The sequence below is a fragment of the Drosophila suzukii genome, assembly GCF_043229965.1.
Source record: "Drosophila suzukii chromosome 2 unlocalized genomic scaffold, CBGP_Dsuzu_IsoJpt1.0 scf_2c, whole genome shotgun sequence".
NCBI lineage: Eukaryota > Metazoa > Arthropoda > Insecta > Diptera > Drosophilidae > Drosophila > Drosophila suzukii.
The window spans coordinates 35,938,337-35,957,908 of record NW_027255896.1 but is presented as its reverse complement, the minus strand read 5'-3'; the positions used below and the strand labels follow the sequence as shown (position 1 = coordinate 35,957,908).

At 40.4% G+C, this 19,572-nt stretch overlaps 1 protein-coding gene and 1 long non-coding RNA gene across 15 annotated transcripts in view; one reads left to right on the top strand and one right to left on the bottom strand.

Moving 5' to 3' along the window:
* dpr12 (defective proboscis extension response 12) overlaps positions 1 to 19,572 on the top strand; it is a 348,744-nt gene that overhangs the window by 177,342 nt on the left and 151,830 nt on the right. The gene's annotated exons all lie outside the window — the stretch shown is intronic.
* The window catches only part of LOC139354209 (uncharacterized), a 33,370-nt gene continuing 16,125 nt past the window's right edge, over positions 2,328 to 19,572 (bottom strand). Inside the window, exons 2-3 of the long non-coding RNA XR_011605327.1 lie at positions 2,661 to 2,765; positions 2,328 to 2,590 (exon numbers count right to left, since the gene is read on the bottom strand). This is a non-coding gene — a long non-coding RNA (uncharacterized lncRNA). The remainder of the gene's footprint in view (positions 2,591 to 2,660; positions 2,766 to 19,572) is intronic.

The following is a 19,572-nucleotide window of genomic DNA, read 5'->3' as shown; positions in this document are numbered from 1 at the left end:
GAGCGAACTGTGTTCCCTTTCTCTGAACGGCTAAAACGTGTCCAAGTGCTGACTTTTATAAATCGTGGATTCATCTCGCCCCTCCTTGTGCCCGGGCCTTTTGAGCTCGACCAGGTGAGAATGTATCGGCGTGAGCTCAACTTGGTCAGCAATTAATTACGTCAGCAGGATAGACGGCACCCGTCCAGATAGGGTGCATCAGCTCATTTGTTCTCCGACAAGTTTAAATGGTATTTAAGGTGCAATTGGTGTGCCCATTCGACTTTCATCGCCAGACCTGTATAAGCTCCGCGACTATGGCTCTGGCCCCTGAACCACTTCACAGATCTCTCAATGCTTTCCCCACTGGTATGCGACGGGTTTATATTTGGCTGCTACACCTGACTGACTATGAATGACATTAAAGCGCAGAGAATCGGCCGCTTTAGTTTATCCCGCCAAGCTGAGTGTTAAGGTAATATCTGGCGATTCTTACTCTCCTGCTGTGTCCTTTTCAGTTCTGTTACTGCCTGTATTGCGGGTTTGAAGCCCTTGCCGCAATTAATGCCAACAGATTATTTATACGCATGGCTGCACACATTTTGCGTTGGTACGCGAAGATTCTGGGCTCTATTTTCGTTTTAAAATGTATTTTCAAAAAAGCTGCAGTCTGCAAAGCGAAATAAACAGCGAAGAACTTTATAGTAGAGTGCCTCGACTATCAGATACCCTTTACTCCGCAAAAGGGACCACAAGGCAGATTAAATTATTTGGGCATAGCCTCTCAATACATGGTCCGATTTCAATAGTTTTTAGATAGGTATTGATAAGCAACTAAAATTATTTTAATACTTTTATAAAATCTTTAAAAATGTGGTCGCCATGCAGATTTCATCGTTATGGGCGTTTGTGGCCGTTCGAGTTGGCGTGGCAATCTAGGCAATTTAGGTAAATCAATTGATATTTGGGCATATCCGCCAAATGGTCAACCAGGACCATAATAAAAAATCTTCATAATCACCGTATTTTTTGCGTATTTTCATTAATAAATGGAACTATTTTCATAATACTATGGAACCATAGCATATTTCATTTGTTTTGTTGAAGGAATTTCCATGAAAATTGAAAAAATTTACTTCTTTTTCATTTTTAGTTACTTTTAAAGCCATTTTTATGTTTAATTATTTCGCAAGGAAAACATTCGATTTGTTTGCACTTTTTCCACCAAATCTCTTTTTTGCAATCTAATAAGAAGATAAAAATTTAAAGAGAGCGAAAAATGTTCAATTAACTGTTAATAAAACAACAGGGAAAAATCGTACGTTCGCGACCCGTACGTTGGCGACCGGTACTCAATTCAATAAACAAAAACAAATGGAGATATTTCCTTGGGAACACACTCGATTGAAAGCCACATGAATCCATTTTAAAAGTAAAGTTATTGCATTAGAATAGTTCGTCCCAATTCGCAGATTTTTAAATTTTACTAGATTAAGCCAAAGTCGACTTCCATTTTGCATACGTTCGCGACCACATGTTGTTTGCCAATATTATGAAAATGATAGCTCAATAAACCCCGTCATTTACACTAAGCAAAGAGTTAACATAATGCTATCGAATAGCAAAAAAAAAGATTCAAAGAACGTTTATTTTCTTTTTTTTATTTTCACTAAGTGCGCACGAACGTATGTTCGCGACCCCTGGAAATGCCCATATACGAAACAAAAACATTTCCACTAAAACGTGTAATTCTAGCATCCAATCAGTGGGTGCTTCAGTCTTGGCCAGCCTTTGGGCGTTAGAGTGGTTGTGGCATTTTAATTTATAGGTCAATCGATAAGTATTGAGGACACCAGTAAATTAAAAATAAACCAAGAGAAAACGCTATTGTTGATGCCAGCTAAGAGAAGTGCGATGGAGATCGAGATATGCTGAAAAGCGGCTGTTGACAATGGCACACTCCACAACGGCGCCACCTAACGTCGCTTCCTTTACTTGCTTTATTTAATGGGTGGACCGGTTTCGACCCTTTTTTTTCATGAAGATTGGTATTATAAAATAAAAAACAAGGGGGAACGCTTTAGTTACGAGTTAGGTAGTCGTAAGAAGAAGAATCTGCATTCCAAGTCCCAACTTTCTAGCTTTAATAGTTTTCGAGATCTCATATGATTGCATTTTACTTGAATACTTTCTTCGGAAAACATTAGAATAATTTCCATGGCTTCCTCCTATTTACTTATGTCACTCATATTCCAATACTTCGGCGTTGTTGCTGTTGGTTTGTCAGGATTAAGGCGAACAGATAGCGCGGCTCACAGTGAATAATGACACTAACTCGTATTATTAATTGTATTTTTAATGATAAGCAACTGGATTACAAAATATGAATAGATATATCTGGGTTATGAAATTTGTACGCAGCGAAGTGTCGTTCTCGCGGAGCTGACGTTTCTCTTGTCGTTCTCGGTTCACAATTATTCGCCAACTGCCTTCAGAGTTGCCACACCGTAGTTTTTCAATGCTTCTCCATCAGAACTGCATTCGTATCGTACTCGATTCGATACTCGTCATCGTCGGGAACATCCAGCTCAGGGATGTTGGAGCACCACGGCTTGATTTTGTCGGAGGAATAGACAGAACAGTATTTACGTCCTGTAATCTGAATACCTGGGATTACATACCTTCGTTTACATAACGATCATTTCCAAGGACCTTGACGACGATATAGGGTCCTCTGTAACGTGGTTCGAGCTTTCGCGACTCGCCTGTAGCAGATACAAGATTACCTGTGGAGTAGATAGAAGGGTTAGCGTGTTTCGTGTCAAACCGTTGTTTCCATTTAGCTCGCTCGCTTGCAATATGGACGAGCGCTTGGTTTCTGTTGTCGATGACAGATTCAGATTTTTTTTCCAAATCGGCGTGTATAGCTGCCGTGAAATGATTCTGGACGACGTCAATAGGATTAAAGTTAAACACCAAATCAATTGGGCTAGAAACTTCCTTTACAATGTTCAGCATTGGAATTTTAATTTACAAACGTGCGACTTGCGGGATCAATTCTTTATTGACTTTTACCTTAGCGATGGCAGAACAATCAGCAACGAGTCGGAAGGGTTTTCCTAGAATATACACCCTGAATCTTTGTAGCGTTTCTACGACGGCCAACGTTTCGAGTTCGTAGCTATCTACTTTCAGCGTCGGTGCAGTGCCTACTAAAGTAACACAATTCGATTCGTTTTGTCTTGAGATTGCAATAAGACTCCTGCTAGTCCGATCGCTAATGTGCTGCACAGTCGTACAGAACTAGAACTGGAACGCAGCTTAATTTGTCGATTAGCTCGTTAAAAGCCCGTTGCTGGTCATTTCCCCAATCAAAACAGTTTTGGTCTGATTTACGCAACAATCGTGTAAGGGATCTTGTTATTAAGGAGTAATTTGCAACAAACTTTCGAAAGAATTCCGTTAGAGCCAAAAAAACGTCTGACATCCTTTGAGTTATTGGGGACTTTGAAGTTTTTGAAAGCGCTCACCTTATTTTCTCCAGGAGTGATACCATTTTTGTTGACAATATGGCCCAAGAAAGTTATTTCTGATTGAAAACACTTGCATTTGTCATAGCGAAGTGTTAAACCGCTCTCTTTAAGAATTCGAAAGAATTTTTTGAGTCTTTGGATACCCTCATCAAATGTTTTGCTGGGAACTATGACGTCATCTAAATATGCGAGTACCTCACCTGGCTCCATACGTTTGACTATTTTGTTCAAGACCGCTTGAAAATTGCTGGGACATTGACGAGACCGAACGGCATCCAGTTATATTCGTAGTGGCCGTCTGAAGTTACAAATGCTGTGAATTGTTTGATAATTCGCAAACCGCGACTTGATGATATCGCAAACGCAAGTCCAGCTGAGAAAAATATGAATTCCCGGCTAATTGGGCAAATTGTTCCTTCAGATTTGGCATTGGAAACGGTATTTTGACGGCAATACTGTTTTTCAACGACGACAATTCCAGATGCATAAGAAGAGTCCGAAGGACGAATAATATCACTATCGAGTAACTCGGAGATAATATTACCGACGACAGGCCTAAGTGCAAAATGCGTACGGTAGGGCTTAGGGTAGCACGGAACGTTTGATGTTAAATTTATTTCCATTTTGGTTAGAAGACATTTACCGAGCTCATTAGCTTTCTCCGCAAAGCAAGAAGCGTTTTACAATATCAATCCGTTTATCCGTTCGAATATTCTCTACGTAACACTCGTTACCGATAGTGATCAATTTGTTTCCATCGCGACAAAGGATGTCCTTACCCAAAAGTACATTTTCGGTTATTAGTTTATCTTCTAATCAGAATCGTCAATTTCAATTTTCACCAAAAGTTTCTGCGGGCAAAGGAATTTCCCACCACCAAATCAGTTCAGAGTAACAGCACATCGTTGTAGAACAACTACGTTTTCGGCGAATGACTTACGAATTAGCGTTCGCGTACTGCCTAGATCTACGAATGCGACGGTTTCATTGTCGTTTACCGAGATCGATTTGGAGATTTTCGAATCAGAATCAGAGTCAATTTTATTAATTTTTGGACTTGTCTTTGGGTTATCGGGCTGCAGGCAGAATCGTGTGTTGTGCGATTGCAGTGCGTGCAACGAGGCTTGCGTGGGGCTCAGGACATTTCGAAGAATAATGTACAACTTTCTGATAATTGTAGCATTTAACCGATACTTCGACCCCATCGCTGACGTTAAGATCTCGTTTGTTTAACATTTAAATGGCGTGATCCTTTATGATGTTATGCGCTGAATTCGTTGCACGAAACGTATCTGTTGGATATCTTTCTTTTTAAATCGTAGTCGTTAATCCGGTTGATAATGTGTGTGCAAATTGCTGAATCTGGTAGCTCACCCTTTTTACCTAAGGCAAGCATCTTGAAGAAATAATCTGACGGTGACTCGGTGGAGTCTCTTTTTGTTTTTGACATCTTAAGGTGAACGTCTGCCCGGTTACTGAGACATGGAAAGTCATTCAAAAATCTTGCAGTAAACTGGGGTCATGTTTGAAATATTTGATCCGTAGAGTCTACCAAATAACGAGCAGCACCCAGCATTTTTTATTTAACGGCAAGTATTAGCTTACGATCATCCCAACGATAAGCGTAACGAAGGGAGCTAACACGCTTTACAAATTGATGTGAGTCAAAGGATTTACCAGACGATGGACTAAATTCTGGAAGCAACGCTACAATATCACTTTCCATAAAAGTGATTGAAGTTTTCGTTGCCAGTAGGCATCCTGTTATCGTTATCGTTGAGTTCCAAAGTAAACAGGACTTTTAAAAAAAAGACAGAACAAATAGTTTTTTCGGCAAAATCAATTTATTTTATTCAAAATGAGTGGCTGAGTCGGGTAGATAACATTTCGCTGTGACGTAGCACGTTCATGTATTGTATTTGAGTTTAGTATAGATCATTTTGCTGCGACGTAGCAAAGAGCATGTTTTTCTTTTTGCACTCGTTGAAAGGTATGTAGCAGAAAAAGGAAGCATTTTCGACCCCATAAAATATATATATTTTTCGGAGATGTAGGGTCAGGTCAGTATCATCATTAATTCCTCTTTTCCCAGTTTACAGCGCGGCGAGTCACAATGATTTTACTCCACACGTTTGTCTGTTCTCTAAGAAGGGTTAACTCGAACTGCCTCGCTCTCCTTTGCTCCTTTTTCTTTACCTTTCCTTATCATTGCGCCACGCGCAGCAGGGCACCGCGCTTTCACAACCTCTTTCTCTTTGCAATCTCTTACGATCTTCCTTTATTTTCATATTCTATGCCCTGAGAGACCGACAAATTATAATTAAATATAATATTTCATAACAATCTCTGACATATTCATAATCAGGATCACTAGCAGAGTCGATTTTGGCATGTCTGTCTGTCCGTGTGAGCGCTGGGAGCTCGGAAACTATGTACACGATTTCGAAAATTGGTATTTCAGGTTTAGATACTTTTTTTTTTTTTCTTATTTGTTGGGGCGATGCGGCTTGATCGGTGAAATAGTTGAAGCCCCAAGATCGAATGGTACGCATCAAAACACGGGGGGTACTTTAGGGTTTTTACGCGACGTGCGTAGGTGTTTATTGGATCACTTTGAAATAAGAACTGCTTAAGCCTAACTTAACTTAAGCGCTCCAGAGCAGAGCGGAGTGCGAGCGCGCGAGATATAGAAATCTGGATAAAACTGCCGCTCGACACTGCCTCCTGAAATTAAACGCCCTTTTGGCGTGAACATTCTCCCTTCCCTTGCGAGGACACCCGTAGCAAGAACCTCAGGATAGTTGGCTCAGGAATATGTTGGAAGTGTAGATCGGTCGTCCGTATGTAGGAGGGTGTGGTGGTCCTTTCCACACTTGTGGCAGTGATGACCACTGCGGCAGGAGTCCTTGGAATGATTGTGAGCCAAGCAATTGGAGCAGTACTTCTGGATATGTACTTCCTGGAGCCGATTCTGAGGGCTTAGCCGTAGAAAGTGGTGGCACTTCCGTAGAGGATGGATCTTTTGGCAGACTCGGCATCGGTAGGATTTAATACCTCGAGTACGTCTGCCATCCAAGGATGGGTATGGAACCCAAATACTCGGATGGAGTATTCTTAGGAGGGACTTTTTGTACGGAAACTTGCGCTGAATAGGAAGAAATGATGTGTGGAACTGAGGCGGATACTGGCCTTGGAGGGTCGGATGGAATCGGCGGAGTAGTAGGGCCGCTGTTTCGATGCAGCAATGTGTGATGCTGATCTAGGCAAGTTAGACAGTTGTGAGCACTTGTGCAAACCCGGAATTGATGGCTGCTTGCAAAGCAATTGGAGCACAACTGCTTCTTTTGAATATAGGGTAGGCGATCGTCTACCGTCATTTGTAGGAAGCGTGGACATATACGCACGGGGTGGTTCTTCTTCGAACACAGATCGCAGCCTTTGGGTATCGGAACTAGCCTTGTGTTGAAGGAATTTATTTTTGGAAATTCTGCCACTCGATTTGTGTCTTTGGACTGGACGTGGTGGAAATTGGCAGATCGGAAGCTATCGACGGCCTCAAGAGTTAGATGGCGCTCCGTCAAATATGAATCAAGCTCAAGCCACGTAGGAATTTCGGCTTTATTTTGGATGGATTGCTCCCATAATGAGAGAGTGAGCTTTGGTAGTTTTGTCGATCCAGGATAGGGTCCCAATTCTCAATATTAACACCGGAAAATTTTAAGGAAGTTAAGCAACCTTGAAAAGTGCGTTGAAGTTCCTTTAAGGCTGCTCCCGACTCCTGTGCTATGGATTGCACATTGAAAAGTGTTTTCAGGTGACTGTTCACCTGCAATCGCTTATTTTCGAAACGCTCAGTTAGGTTATTCCAGGCTGTGCGAAAGCCATCGTTGGTGAGTGGGGATCTTGAAACTATGGAATGAGCTTCGCCACTTGTTTTTGAATTTAAGTGGAATAATTTTTCAACGGGCGTTAGACTCGGATTGTCTATGTATATTGCGTATATTAAGTGGAGTACGTTTGGTAATACTTGGACTTTAGTATGGATTTTGTGTCTGCGGCGCTCTCGCCTGCAGCTATAATGCAGTCGGAGCATATTTCGTATGCTGCCTTTACCGTTTGCCACAAGGAATTGAGGTGATCGCGACGGATTTTATAGGCGGATAACGTTGGGGTAGGAGCACCTGGAGCGTTCACAGTGGCCTCAAAGTGGATCAGACAGTCAGCTGTGGCCATAAATCGGGTTAAAGCGGATTTTACTTGCCATGACGTAAAATAGTTTAGAATTTTAATTCAGAAGTAAGGAACCGGATTGGAATCGAATTGGAATTTAGGAACCAATTAAGATTGTAAATATATATGTCGGATAGGCAGAGTCAATAAATATTTATTATATCGGATGGTCGGACTTAAGTAAAGAATTACGGACTATAATATTTTATGTTTGGAAGGAACATTTATTGTGAGCTCTTGGCTCACTGTGCACTGGCGATATACGTATGTATGTACACTGTACATATGTACATATGTGGGGTGCGAATAGCGGAATATCGTTGCGGGAAATGGAAAGACTTCGCTTATGTTTGTATGTCCGTGCGTTTGTTTGTCACCTGCACAACTAAATTGCAAACGATTTGCTGGAGTAAATTTGTGGAATTTGTAACTTTGTTTTTAATTTTAGAAATAGTTTAGCCGTATTTGTAGGTCGAGAAAAGTAGTTGGAGTGGACTGTATTAGAAAGAGTAGTTAGAGTGGACTGTATTAGAATATTTATGTAAATATACACACGCAGCTGGAACACAGTAAAAAATAAAGAGTGCAAGTCTTAAAGGAAAAATTTTATGATCCGGAATTTTTTACTGTGGCTGATTTATATTTTACACACAATTGGAATTAAAAATATTTTTGAGAAATATTGTTGTTGAATAGTAGCAATGAAATATCTTCTGGAATTGTTTCAATTGTACAATTGTGGGCAAAGGAAACTGGAATATTGTCGGGCCCAAGTAACGGAATTGAAGTACATATATTAAATGCCGTTGCGTCGGATTAATCACCTTTGGATTTAGACAATATATCATACAGAAAGTTAGTCGAAATAGGGTTCGAAAAACTGGCAATTATAGTAAGTGGAACTTATCTGGAGCGGTTCAAGCCTGCTGGGACAAAATCAAAGAAAACTCCAGAAGAGGAAAATCCAAAGATTTTGAAATCCGGCCATACCAAAATGTTGGGGCGATGCGGCTTGATCGGTGAAATAGTTGAAGCCCCAAGATCGAATGGTACGCATAAAAATACGGGGGGGTTTTTACGCGACGTGCGTAGGTGTTTATTGGATCACTTTGAAATAAGAACTGCTTAAGCCTAACTTAACTTAAGCGCTCCAGAGCAGAGCGGAGAGTTAGGGGAGAGATGGAGAGGGAGAGCGGACGGCAGTGCGAGCGCGCGAGATACAGAAATCTGGATAAAACTGCCGCTCGACACTGCCTCCTGAAATTAATCGCCCTTTTGGCGTGAACATTATTAAATGAAATTTTGTTGTCCACAAACGCCCATGATTTTGTAAAAGTGTAAAAGGGAGGTTGTCAATAAGCATACACAGATTAAAAATTGTTCAAATCAGTTTATAATCCATTGAAAAGTTATAAGCAAAAGGTAGAAGGCGCAATTTAGGGAATAGTCGCCTTGCTGCTTGCTCATCTCCGTCTCCCTCTACTCCCTTTAGCTGAGTAACGGGTATCTGATAGTCGAGACCATCGTTTCTCGCTTTTTATACCCTTGCAGTGAAGGAGACATTTCCGATAAATATATATATTTAATATATATATTCTTGATCAGCATCACTAGACGAGTCGATCTAGTCATGTCCGTCTGTCGGTCTGTCCGTCCGTCAGTCTGTCCGTCCGATTCTATGCAAACTGATCTCTCAGTTATTAAGCTATAGGGCTGAAACCTTCCCAAAATTCTTCTTTCTTTTGCAGGTAGTATATAAGTCGGATCCAGCCGGATCGGACAACTATATCTTATAGCTCCAATAGAAATAATCGGAAAAAAACATTTTTAACAAGGAAGAACGCTATAGTCGAGTACCTCGACTATCAGATACCCGTTACTCAAAGGGAAATGGAGATATGCAAGCAGCAAAGCGAGATTAAAATGCGCCACCTACCGGCGGTAGACAGATTTAAGCGTTATGGGCGTTAGAGTGGGAGTGGCAAATTTATTTTTGGATCAATCGATAGGTATTGACGACATCAATACATTTCAGTTAAAATTTTTTATCTAGAATGCAAATTGTGGGCGTCACAGGTTTTCGCGGTTTGTGGGCGTTTAAGTGGGCGTGGCAAACTTTTTTTTAGATCAATCGATAGGTATTGATGAGAACAATACATTTTCTATCTAGCATCAAAACTGTAGGAGTTACAGTTTTGGGCGGTTTGTGGGCGTTAGAGTGGGCGTGGCAGTCTAAACAAACTTGGGCTGCGTAAGAAGCTCAGGAATCTGTACACCAAATCTCAATAGCCTAGCTCTCATATTTTCCGAGATCTCAGCGTTCATCCGGACAGACAGACGGACAGACGGACAGACGGACATGGCTAGATCGACTCGGCTAGTGATCCTGATCAAGAATATATATACTTTATGGGGTCGGGAAAGCATTCTTCTGCCTGTTACATACTTTCCGACAAATCTAGTATACCCTTTAACTCTACGAGTAACGGGTTTAAAATTAAAACTGACAAGAAATGCAAGAGACAAGAAAAACCGCGCACTTCCTTGCATGTTCCCTTTTTTCTTTATTATTTTTTGTCAAGAGAACAGACCCGAAAAAAAACGATCGTAAAAAACAGGCAACGGCAACCTTCGGGTTTGCACTATATTGAAACACTTTCAGATGGCGAGAACTCGAGAACTCGAATACCATTTTTTTCGCAAGCGCCAGTGCTGACGAATACCACTAGATTTTATCAGTACAATCAAGCTTCTTCTTGTCAATTCGTTCGGTGCGTTTTTTTCCTCCGGCGTCACTGCCGCTGCCATCACTGTCGCCACCTTTGCCATTACTGTCGCCCTTGCCATCACTGTCGACAAATCCACCGCTCGGAAACAGAATTTTTTCACTTTTTTAATAACACCACTCTAGCGTTAACAAATTTAATGTATTTGTCCAGTTTGACGTTGGCTTTTCATCCTTCTTCTGATTTTGTGGACGAAAGAAGAACACGTATATATTTATTATTTATCTTTAATTTGATGTTCTCGCTTCACAAATCGCTTTTGACTAACTCCGCTGCGTAGCCGCAGCTTTCCAACAACCCTGTTCCCTTGTTTTCTCTTTCATCTCTTTTTCAAGAGAGCGTAATAGCTATATTCTAACGGAGGGATAACATGTATTAGAGAGGGACAACTACATTATACATTCTAACGGATATTAAAAGTAAACAACAACAAAATCACAGACATGTGTATTTAAAATGCGCTATTCCAATAACGCCTGCTATAACTGTAACCAAAGTCACAGACATGTGTTCTCTATGCAAGCGTTTTCTATCGCGGAAGGCACTATTAAGTGACTTCAAGCAGATGAAAACGATCGTCCGCGATATCGCATTCGGATCGCGGAAGTGACTCCCGTCGGGAAGAAATGTTCCACTTCGGCGACACTTCTCGAAGTCACTTCTGCGTTACTTCTGGAAGTGTCGCCGAAGTCACTTCTGGAAGTGTCGCCGAAGTTACTCCGAGAAGTGCCGCCGAAGTGGCACATTTCTTCCCGACGGGAGTCACTTCCGCGATCCGAATGCGATATCGCCGAAGTAACTTCTGGAAGTGTCGCCGAAGTCACTCATAGAAGTGCCGCCGAATTGGCACATTTCTTCTTGACGGGAGTCACTTCCGCGATCCGATTGCGATATCGCCGAAGTAACTTCCAACAGTGTCTCCGTAGTCACTTCTGGAATTCACTCCGAAGTGACTTTACATTTGCTTGTAGAAGATATCTAGAAGAGTCTTTCCCAATTGGAAAAACTTTAATTAAAACATATTTTTTTATACTCTCAATATTTTGCATTTATTTTGTGTATAAGGGCTTTGTCCGCTTGTATACACGGTCACTGGCATGTAGGAAATTTTGCTGATCAATGTTATTTAGGTCCAGCTCCGTCGACATAAGAAATTTATTAATAACCATTTCTAAAGGAAACAGAAACAAAAATTATTTTTTGTTCAGTCAAGGTAAAAATAAACTAGAAGACATTACCTTTTACAATGAAGTATGTTGAGAATCGTTGGATCCGCAGTCACACGCCAAGTAATGTCCACAGCTAGCTTGTCCGTAAAAAGCTTTAAATAATCGTGCAGCTCACGATAAGCACGTTATTTCGCACCCTTTGTTGAGGGGGATATTTAAATATGTTAAGCAATCAATAACATTTGGAAAAAACAAAGCAATATTTTTAAAACGCCCAAAATTGATACAAAACCGCACTGTACACAGACAAATTGCGCAACGAAATGACGCTCGGGCGAAAAATAATAGCGTGGGTCAATAGGAAGACCAAAAAGTTTTCAGAAAAAAAGGGGTAACGAAAAATTACCGCGACCTCTTTTTATGTCTTGTTTTTTTCCATTAATTTTGTTTTTGTAAAATGTGTACTATCGTCTTTCTATCGCGCAGAAGTGTCTCAGAAGTTATTTTTTCGCGATCCCGACCCTTTTTGTTTTTGTAAAATGTGTACTTTCGCCTTTCTATCGTTCAGAAGTGACTTAGAAGTTACTTCTACGCTTTATATGTATATTTTTTTTTTGTAAAATGTGTTCTATCGCCGTTTTATCGTGCAGAAGTGTCTCAGAAGTTACTTCTTCGCCATTGCGACCCTTTTTGTTTTTGTAAAATGTGTACTATCGTCTTTCTATCGTCCAGAAGTGACTTAGAAGTTACTTCTACGCGACACGTGTATATTTTATTTTTGTAAAATGGGTACTATCGCCTTTCTATCGCGCAGATGTTACTAAGAAGTGACTCCTGGACGACAGACTATAGAAATATCGCCCTTTTGCTTGCAGGGCTGTGTATTTATAACCTGATATATATATACATATATACATATGCCCTGAAAATTAAGTATTTAAGAAAAATGTTTACTTATGATTTTAATACAATTTATTTGTATTATTTTATATCCATAATAATATTGTACCTCACTAAAAAAAAAACACACTTTTATTTTGTCTGCGGAGTCCGATGCGTTACTTATGTATAACTTGATCTTACACACTCATGCGTTCCGTGCAATGGCCCAATGGGTAAGCCGTCAGCCTCTGATGTAAGAGGACCCCGGTTCGGATACCCGCAAGGGCCAGAGTATGTCAAAGTAAGTTTTTAGGAAACATAGCCATTATAACTATAATTATTGTATTGAAAAATATATCAGTTTCACTTTTTGGGCAGAGCTCGAACTTCAAACCCCGAGAACATCGAGTGGCGGGAAGCCCCACTTATCCCCCTGACCCCAGTCCATATGATTTGATTTCGTGTCAAAATGCTTTTGTAACTTCCAACAAATTATTATTGTCCTAAAAATACTATTTTTAGTCATCCAATTACCAAAAATCAAGGCAAAAATTGCTTACATTTAAGGCCATTAGTGACCTAAAATGTTAGGTCGTGGACTTATCTCAAGGCTTAGGTCAATTAAACTCAAGTTCTAGTAGGCATTTTAGGACATTTACTTTTCGGGGTGTACTTTTTAAGTTTTTTTCTAGGCTTGAAAACACTTATTTTTATATCAGTTACTGGTAGAGTAAAATGGTATACTAGATTCGTCGGAAAGTATGTAACAGGTAGAAGGAACCGTTTACGACCCCATAAAGTATATATATTAATGAACAGCATCACTAGCCGAGTCGATCCAGCCGTGTCCGTCTGTTCGTCTGTCAGACTGTCCGTCTGTCCGTATCAACGCTGAGACCTCGGAAACTTTAAGAGCTAGAGTGTTGGGACTTGGCATGTAGACTTTTCCTGCGCAGCGCAAGATTGTTGCCAGGTCAGAGTGCCACGCCCACTCTAACGCCCACAAACGACTTTAACAATAAAACCCGTCTAGCGTCCACATTTTGTACTATTTTCTACAAATTTAAATGCGAGTTTGTTTTCATTAACAATACCTATCTACACGTCAAATATTATTATTATTATTATGCTAAGAAATAATTGTCAATATAAGTAGAGAGAATATGCGATTAAAAAAAATTTAATTACTTACTAGAGATTTTAGTTAATTTATTAAGACGGCATAGTTGGGTATCTATTAAGTTTGTGTCCATTAAGCTTGTGTCTTGAAGCCTAGAAGCGTTTATTGGTTCGAGTTTACTAGGAGGTTGGATAGGAATTTTAAAGTGTCCACAGCTGCTAATGCGTTGGCTTATGGTTGACGAAAATTGTATTCGGTGGGAAGTATGTCGCAGGCAGAACGAAGCGTTACCGATTTTAAGTGCAAGCTAGAACTAAAATTTGTTTAGGAAAGCCCTTTAATATTCAAATCAGGAACCATGTAATTACTTGACATGCAACTGAGTCACACACTCGAAACCGATAACTGTTTTGTCGACAAGCTGCTTGGTCCTTGTAGCTGAAGGGTTTTTTAAATTATTTGAATCGAAACAAGGAAGAACGCTATTACTATTGCAGCAAAGCAAGATTAAAATGCGCCACCTACCCGGGATCTCAATATATGGTTACCCAGTCGGACATTTTTCCTATGGAAAAGGGCTGCAGGTTTCACGTCCCCATTATAGACAAAGTCCATTCTCTTTTATTAAGGCTGTCCAAAATTTTCAGTACTGAAAGGTTCGCCACCGCTTTACATAGGAAATTCCTATGGAAAAAGGACAGGGAAATTCAGGGGGTCTCATTTTTTCGGGGCCTGACCCCCCGAATGTCCCTCGCATTTATACATAAGAATTTCCTATGGAATTGTATATAGAAAATTCCTATGGAATTGGACATAGGAAATTACTATGGAATTTGATATAGGAAATTCCTATGGAATTGTATATAGATAATTCCAATGGAATTGGCTAGGGAAAATTTCTTCAAAATTGCCTCAAAAAAATTGGTACGCAAGAAATCACTTATTCTTAAAATTTCGATATCGGTACATGTATTTTTTAGATATTGAAATATGTACAAATATTTTTTTTGCTTACTTTTTGCATTAAAATATATTTATTTATATGCTTTTAAAGGTCATTGTACGTTAAACACTATTATTTATTTAAATCATTATTATTTGGAAAATTTAAGAGTTACAATCTGCTAATGTTTTTATATTTTGACATATTTAAATATAGTGAAAATTGTATTTCGTTTCCTAGCAACGTTAACTATACCTCTTGATTGGGTTTTTAATGTTCGGGGAGAACAAATTTATATATAAGTTTGATTTAAAAATAAATTTCTTTGCGCTCGCTTCTAAGGGAATATTTTCCCCTGAATTTGTCCTATGGACACGAGCAGCGAACGCTTCGTCGAAAAAATTCCCCCTGAAACCCCCTGAAAAAGTTCACGTGGTGCCAACCCCTGAATTTTTCCGATGGAAATTGTTGTGGAATCAAGCACCACATGCCTGACGATCCGACGGGGTATATGGGCGGTAAACAATATTTGTTTGGGTCAATTAATGGGTATTGACGAGAACAATACAATTCAGAAACAAGTAGAAGGAGGCGTTTTCGACCCCATAAAGTACGAGTAGTAGTAATAGTAGTAGTAGTATTCTTTATTTATAAGAAACATTGAACAAACGGCATTTCAAGTGTACAATTAAAAAGATTCACAAATTTTTATATAAACAAGAATTAAAAAAGGAAATGAAATATATCGACTTGGTTATTTTAACCGTCTGTCGATCTCCGCTTTCCCAGTGTCAAAACTGCACAGTGTACTACACCTGACTTCCCGGGTCTTCCCCAGATATCAGATCGTTCTACCAATCAGTTTAACAACTAGGTGAGCTGAGTTACGTGTTGGGTTTGTAATATGAAGTGCTTAAAAGCTTTCCGTTAAAATGTTGTTTCGGTACCTTAGAGCCTGGTTGATGTAGCTGTAGAGAGTTGACCAACATTGCCCATCCAGCGAATTGAATACATCCCGCGGTTGCAGCTGTGCCTTACCAAAATGCAGCAGGCGGATCTCCCGTAGAATGGGGCAGCGTCCTATAAAGTGCACGACGTTTTCCTGCTCCCTCATATTGCAGATTGGGCACACCCTGGCCATGAAAATGGTACGAATCTTCTCAACCGTGAAAGCGTCAGTATAATAGTTATCAAGGCCCAGATCATAATTAAGGGACCTATGAGCCATCCGCGTTGTGCTTCTCCTTGATTCCATTTTGAACTGAGTCCTATAGGTTTCGTCCATATGTGCTAGAATATTTTTCGCCCATTGCGTCCATTGTGAAGGATCGCCTAAATGTAGCCTTTCTCCGTAGGTCTCGGTAAGCGTCTCCCATTCTATGACCCATTCCTTACGCTCCTGCACCAGAAAGTTCGCTAGAATTCGTGGCAGCCTTTGTTCGGGCATGGTTACCACTTTCTGGATATACCTGAAATCCTGTTTCAAGATATAGCATCCTCTTCGGAGTAAATCTGGGTAGACGAAATATTTTCTTTAAGAACAATCTTAGAAGGCTTTCAACTTCTTCATAAGGTGAGATGCCCCAGACCTGCGCGCCGTAACAAAGGATTGACCGCATTGCTGCACTAAACAGTTTGTACTTGCTACTCATTGGAGTGCAGTTTATGGCTAGTTTTGCTTCTCGAAGTTTCTCCTGTAAATGGTTGTTGAAACGACCATTGTGGTGAATCCAGACTCCCAGATACTTATACTTGACAATTTCTAGCTGAATAGACCCTAAATTCCACTTTTCGTTTTAGTCTAGCCTTCTCCAATGCCTCTTGAAAATCAGAACTTTCGACTTCTCGGTGTTTACCAACAATCCCCATAACAAACAGCATTTGTGCAGAGCATTAATCATTGTTTGCAGTTCAACGGGGGATTCGGCGAGGATCACAATGTCATCTGCATACAGCAGAGCCTTGATCGAGCATCCGCATATTTGAATACCGCAAGGCAGGCAATCCGTTATGTCGTTTAAAAAAAGGGAAAACAGGAGGGGGCTGAGTAGACATCCTTGCTTTACTCCAGCTTCCGTGGTAAGCCACTCGGATAGATGTTCTCTATCGCATACTGTCGCCAGATTATCCGTGTACAAGCTTTGTAGGACGTTCAAAAATGCCGTTGATATGCCGATATTGCTGAACTTGTAGTTTAGGGTTCTTCTGTCTATAGAGTCAAAGGCAGCTCTGAAATCTACAAAGTACGCGTATAACTTTTTCCCGCCATCGATATATGACCTTGCTATACTTGTAAGACTGAAAATGTTGTCTACTGTCGAATATCCTTTTCTTAAACCGGCTTGGAATTCAGTAAGAATGTTTTTGTTTTTTACCCAGTTTTTTAGCCGGTCGAGTAGCAACGCCGAGAAGACTTTAGCTAACGCATTTTGAAAAGTTAGTTAGTTAGATGTCACTTTCGGGTCGCCTTTCTTAAAGATGGGAAAAATTATAGCTTTTTGAAAGCTCTTTGGGACTGTTTCCGATCCCAAGAACTTGTTGAAAGCAGTGACAAGGCTGGCTTTAAATTGAGGAGAAGCGTACTTTATGAATTCCGATGGTATTCATTGGAAGTACATTTTCCACTTCTAGTCCTGTCACACATTCATCTAAAGAACGATTCTTTACCCACGGCATTGCAAAGTGAGGCGATAGCTTCCAGTCCGGAAGCGCTAGAAGATCACGGAAATGTTTTCCTAGAACATCTGCATTAACTTCCATTGATTTTACAAATGAGTTTCCATTGCGTTTCCTAATAGTACTCCAATATGCCCTGCTATCTGTTATGGAATCCAATGATCTCGCTAGGTTAATGTAAAATTGCGTCCGAGCGTTTTGACAAGTTAACTTGTATGCGGCGTTTGCTTCATGATACATTACCGCTGCCCTTGCTGCGTTAGTTGATTTGGCCTGCCTTAGCAAGTTGAAGGAAAGTATTCGAGCTGCCTCACACTGCTCCGTGTACCACTCTTGCTTAAAGCCTCTGGGCTTTCTTCGTCCTCGATTATTAGCGGCATTGATAATGTACTCTGTAAGAAATCCTTCAATTTCGTCAGGGGTTATCAAATCTGCCACACAATTTGTTGCCAGGTTTCGGTCCAACTTTGTCCTATAGTTTTTACTCTCTCAATTTCGCCAGTTCAAGCTTGGTAGAAGTCCAAGCGGCGCTGTGCTTGCGACCGATGTTGTGGAGAGGATGACTGTAACTTCCAACGGGAGATGGTCAGAGAATATTTGACTGCTCACTTGGAAGTCCTTGATAGTTTCTATCCATGTACCGCGTGCCATACATTGGTCGATGGTGGACCGGGCTTCACCTCTCATAAAAGTGTAATCGCCCAAAGGATCGCTTGCCGACCTTCCATTGACCACCGTGAAGCCAAACAGCTCGACCAAGTCCATTAGGTGCCGGCCATTGGCGTCTGTTACTTTGTCTTTGGCATTACGGGCTTCATTGAAAGAGCTTGTGACTACCTGTTGGTCGAATCCATGAAGTTGAGCTTCACCCAGCCTTGCGTTACAATCTCCTATAATCAGTGCACTTTCATTTAGTCGAGCATGGTTTAAAACCTCATATAACTTCCCAGAATCTCTTTCCCAATGATTGCAGTTAATATACACTGGCGGCAGGTGCAGGTTTTCATTTTCTACCATCCTCAGTTGGATAATAGTGGTTTCATCTACATTTATGAATCTGTTTATATTCCGGTCGTGAAGTTCCTTTTTTTATTCCAAATAGCATTCCACCACTTGCTCGTCCTCTTGCGCTAGTTCGGATGGCGGGCACCTATCTAAGCACAAAATCTTTAAATTTGACTTAGACAGCATCCAATTTGGCTTCAAGGAATGTTTCAGATGGAATGAAAATTTGAAACGACGCAATGTACTGGAATAAATCGTTATACATAAGCCTATTTCTTATTCCTGCCACGTTATAAGACAATATTTTGATCTCCAGTCTTTTTATGGTATCGGCCTCTTCATTCGCATTTGCACCTGCAACATTACTACATTTTAACAAAGGACTACATCTACTACATTTACTCTTATTTCTTTTTAGTTTTTCGACTTCGACTTTTGGGTTAGGGACGCATAATTAATGTCAATCATTTTCAAACTGTTTCCGTATATTTCCTTTAATTTTGTTTCAGCTGGTTTTCCTTGCCACATAAGCACATTATTATTATTAAAGGACATCCAATTTCCTTCTACGTTAATACTGTCGTTTTGGACTTTTACTTTTGTTTCCCTGCGAATGGCCAGAAGAAACTTTTTTAGCTCTAAAAGAGCCATTTTATTCGCCTGTTTTTCCAATGTCAAATCCTTGTCAAGGAACACCTGACTTCCGCGCAATTTATGGCCATTCTTTAAAATATTCTCCGCTTCCTTCTCCGCCTTGGGATTCACATTCCACTAGAACCATCATTTTGCCATCCCGCTCATTAAGCTTTCGCACATCGGAAACCCTTGAACTTTTTAATTGTAGTTTCTCTTCAATCAGAGTTTTTACAGTCAATTTGCAGTTTTTTTCCACCTTCAGACCTTTTACAACTACATTTTTTTTCTTTTGTTGTTCTAGATATATATTAATGGTTCGCTTCTCTATCTGTGCTTATAACCTCTTCTTTGAGCCGCGCATTGGTCGTCGGTAAGCTGTTTGACCTGCAGAGAAATAGCCCCAAAATCGCTTTTCAGCTCTTGTTTAAGCCCTTCGACGTCCGATTTAGTTGGCAGATTTTTTAACTTTATGTCGAGCAGCTTCGACATAGCTGATGTTAGATCCTTCAAGGATGTTCCACCTGCAATGTTTTGGGACATACTCTCCAGCTTCCGCTTTTGTGATGCATGCACCGTTGATAAGTAGTTATCTTTTTCATCCGAACTCGACATG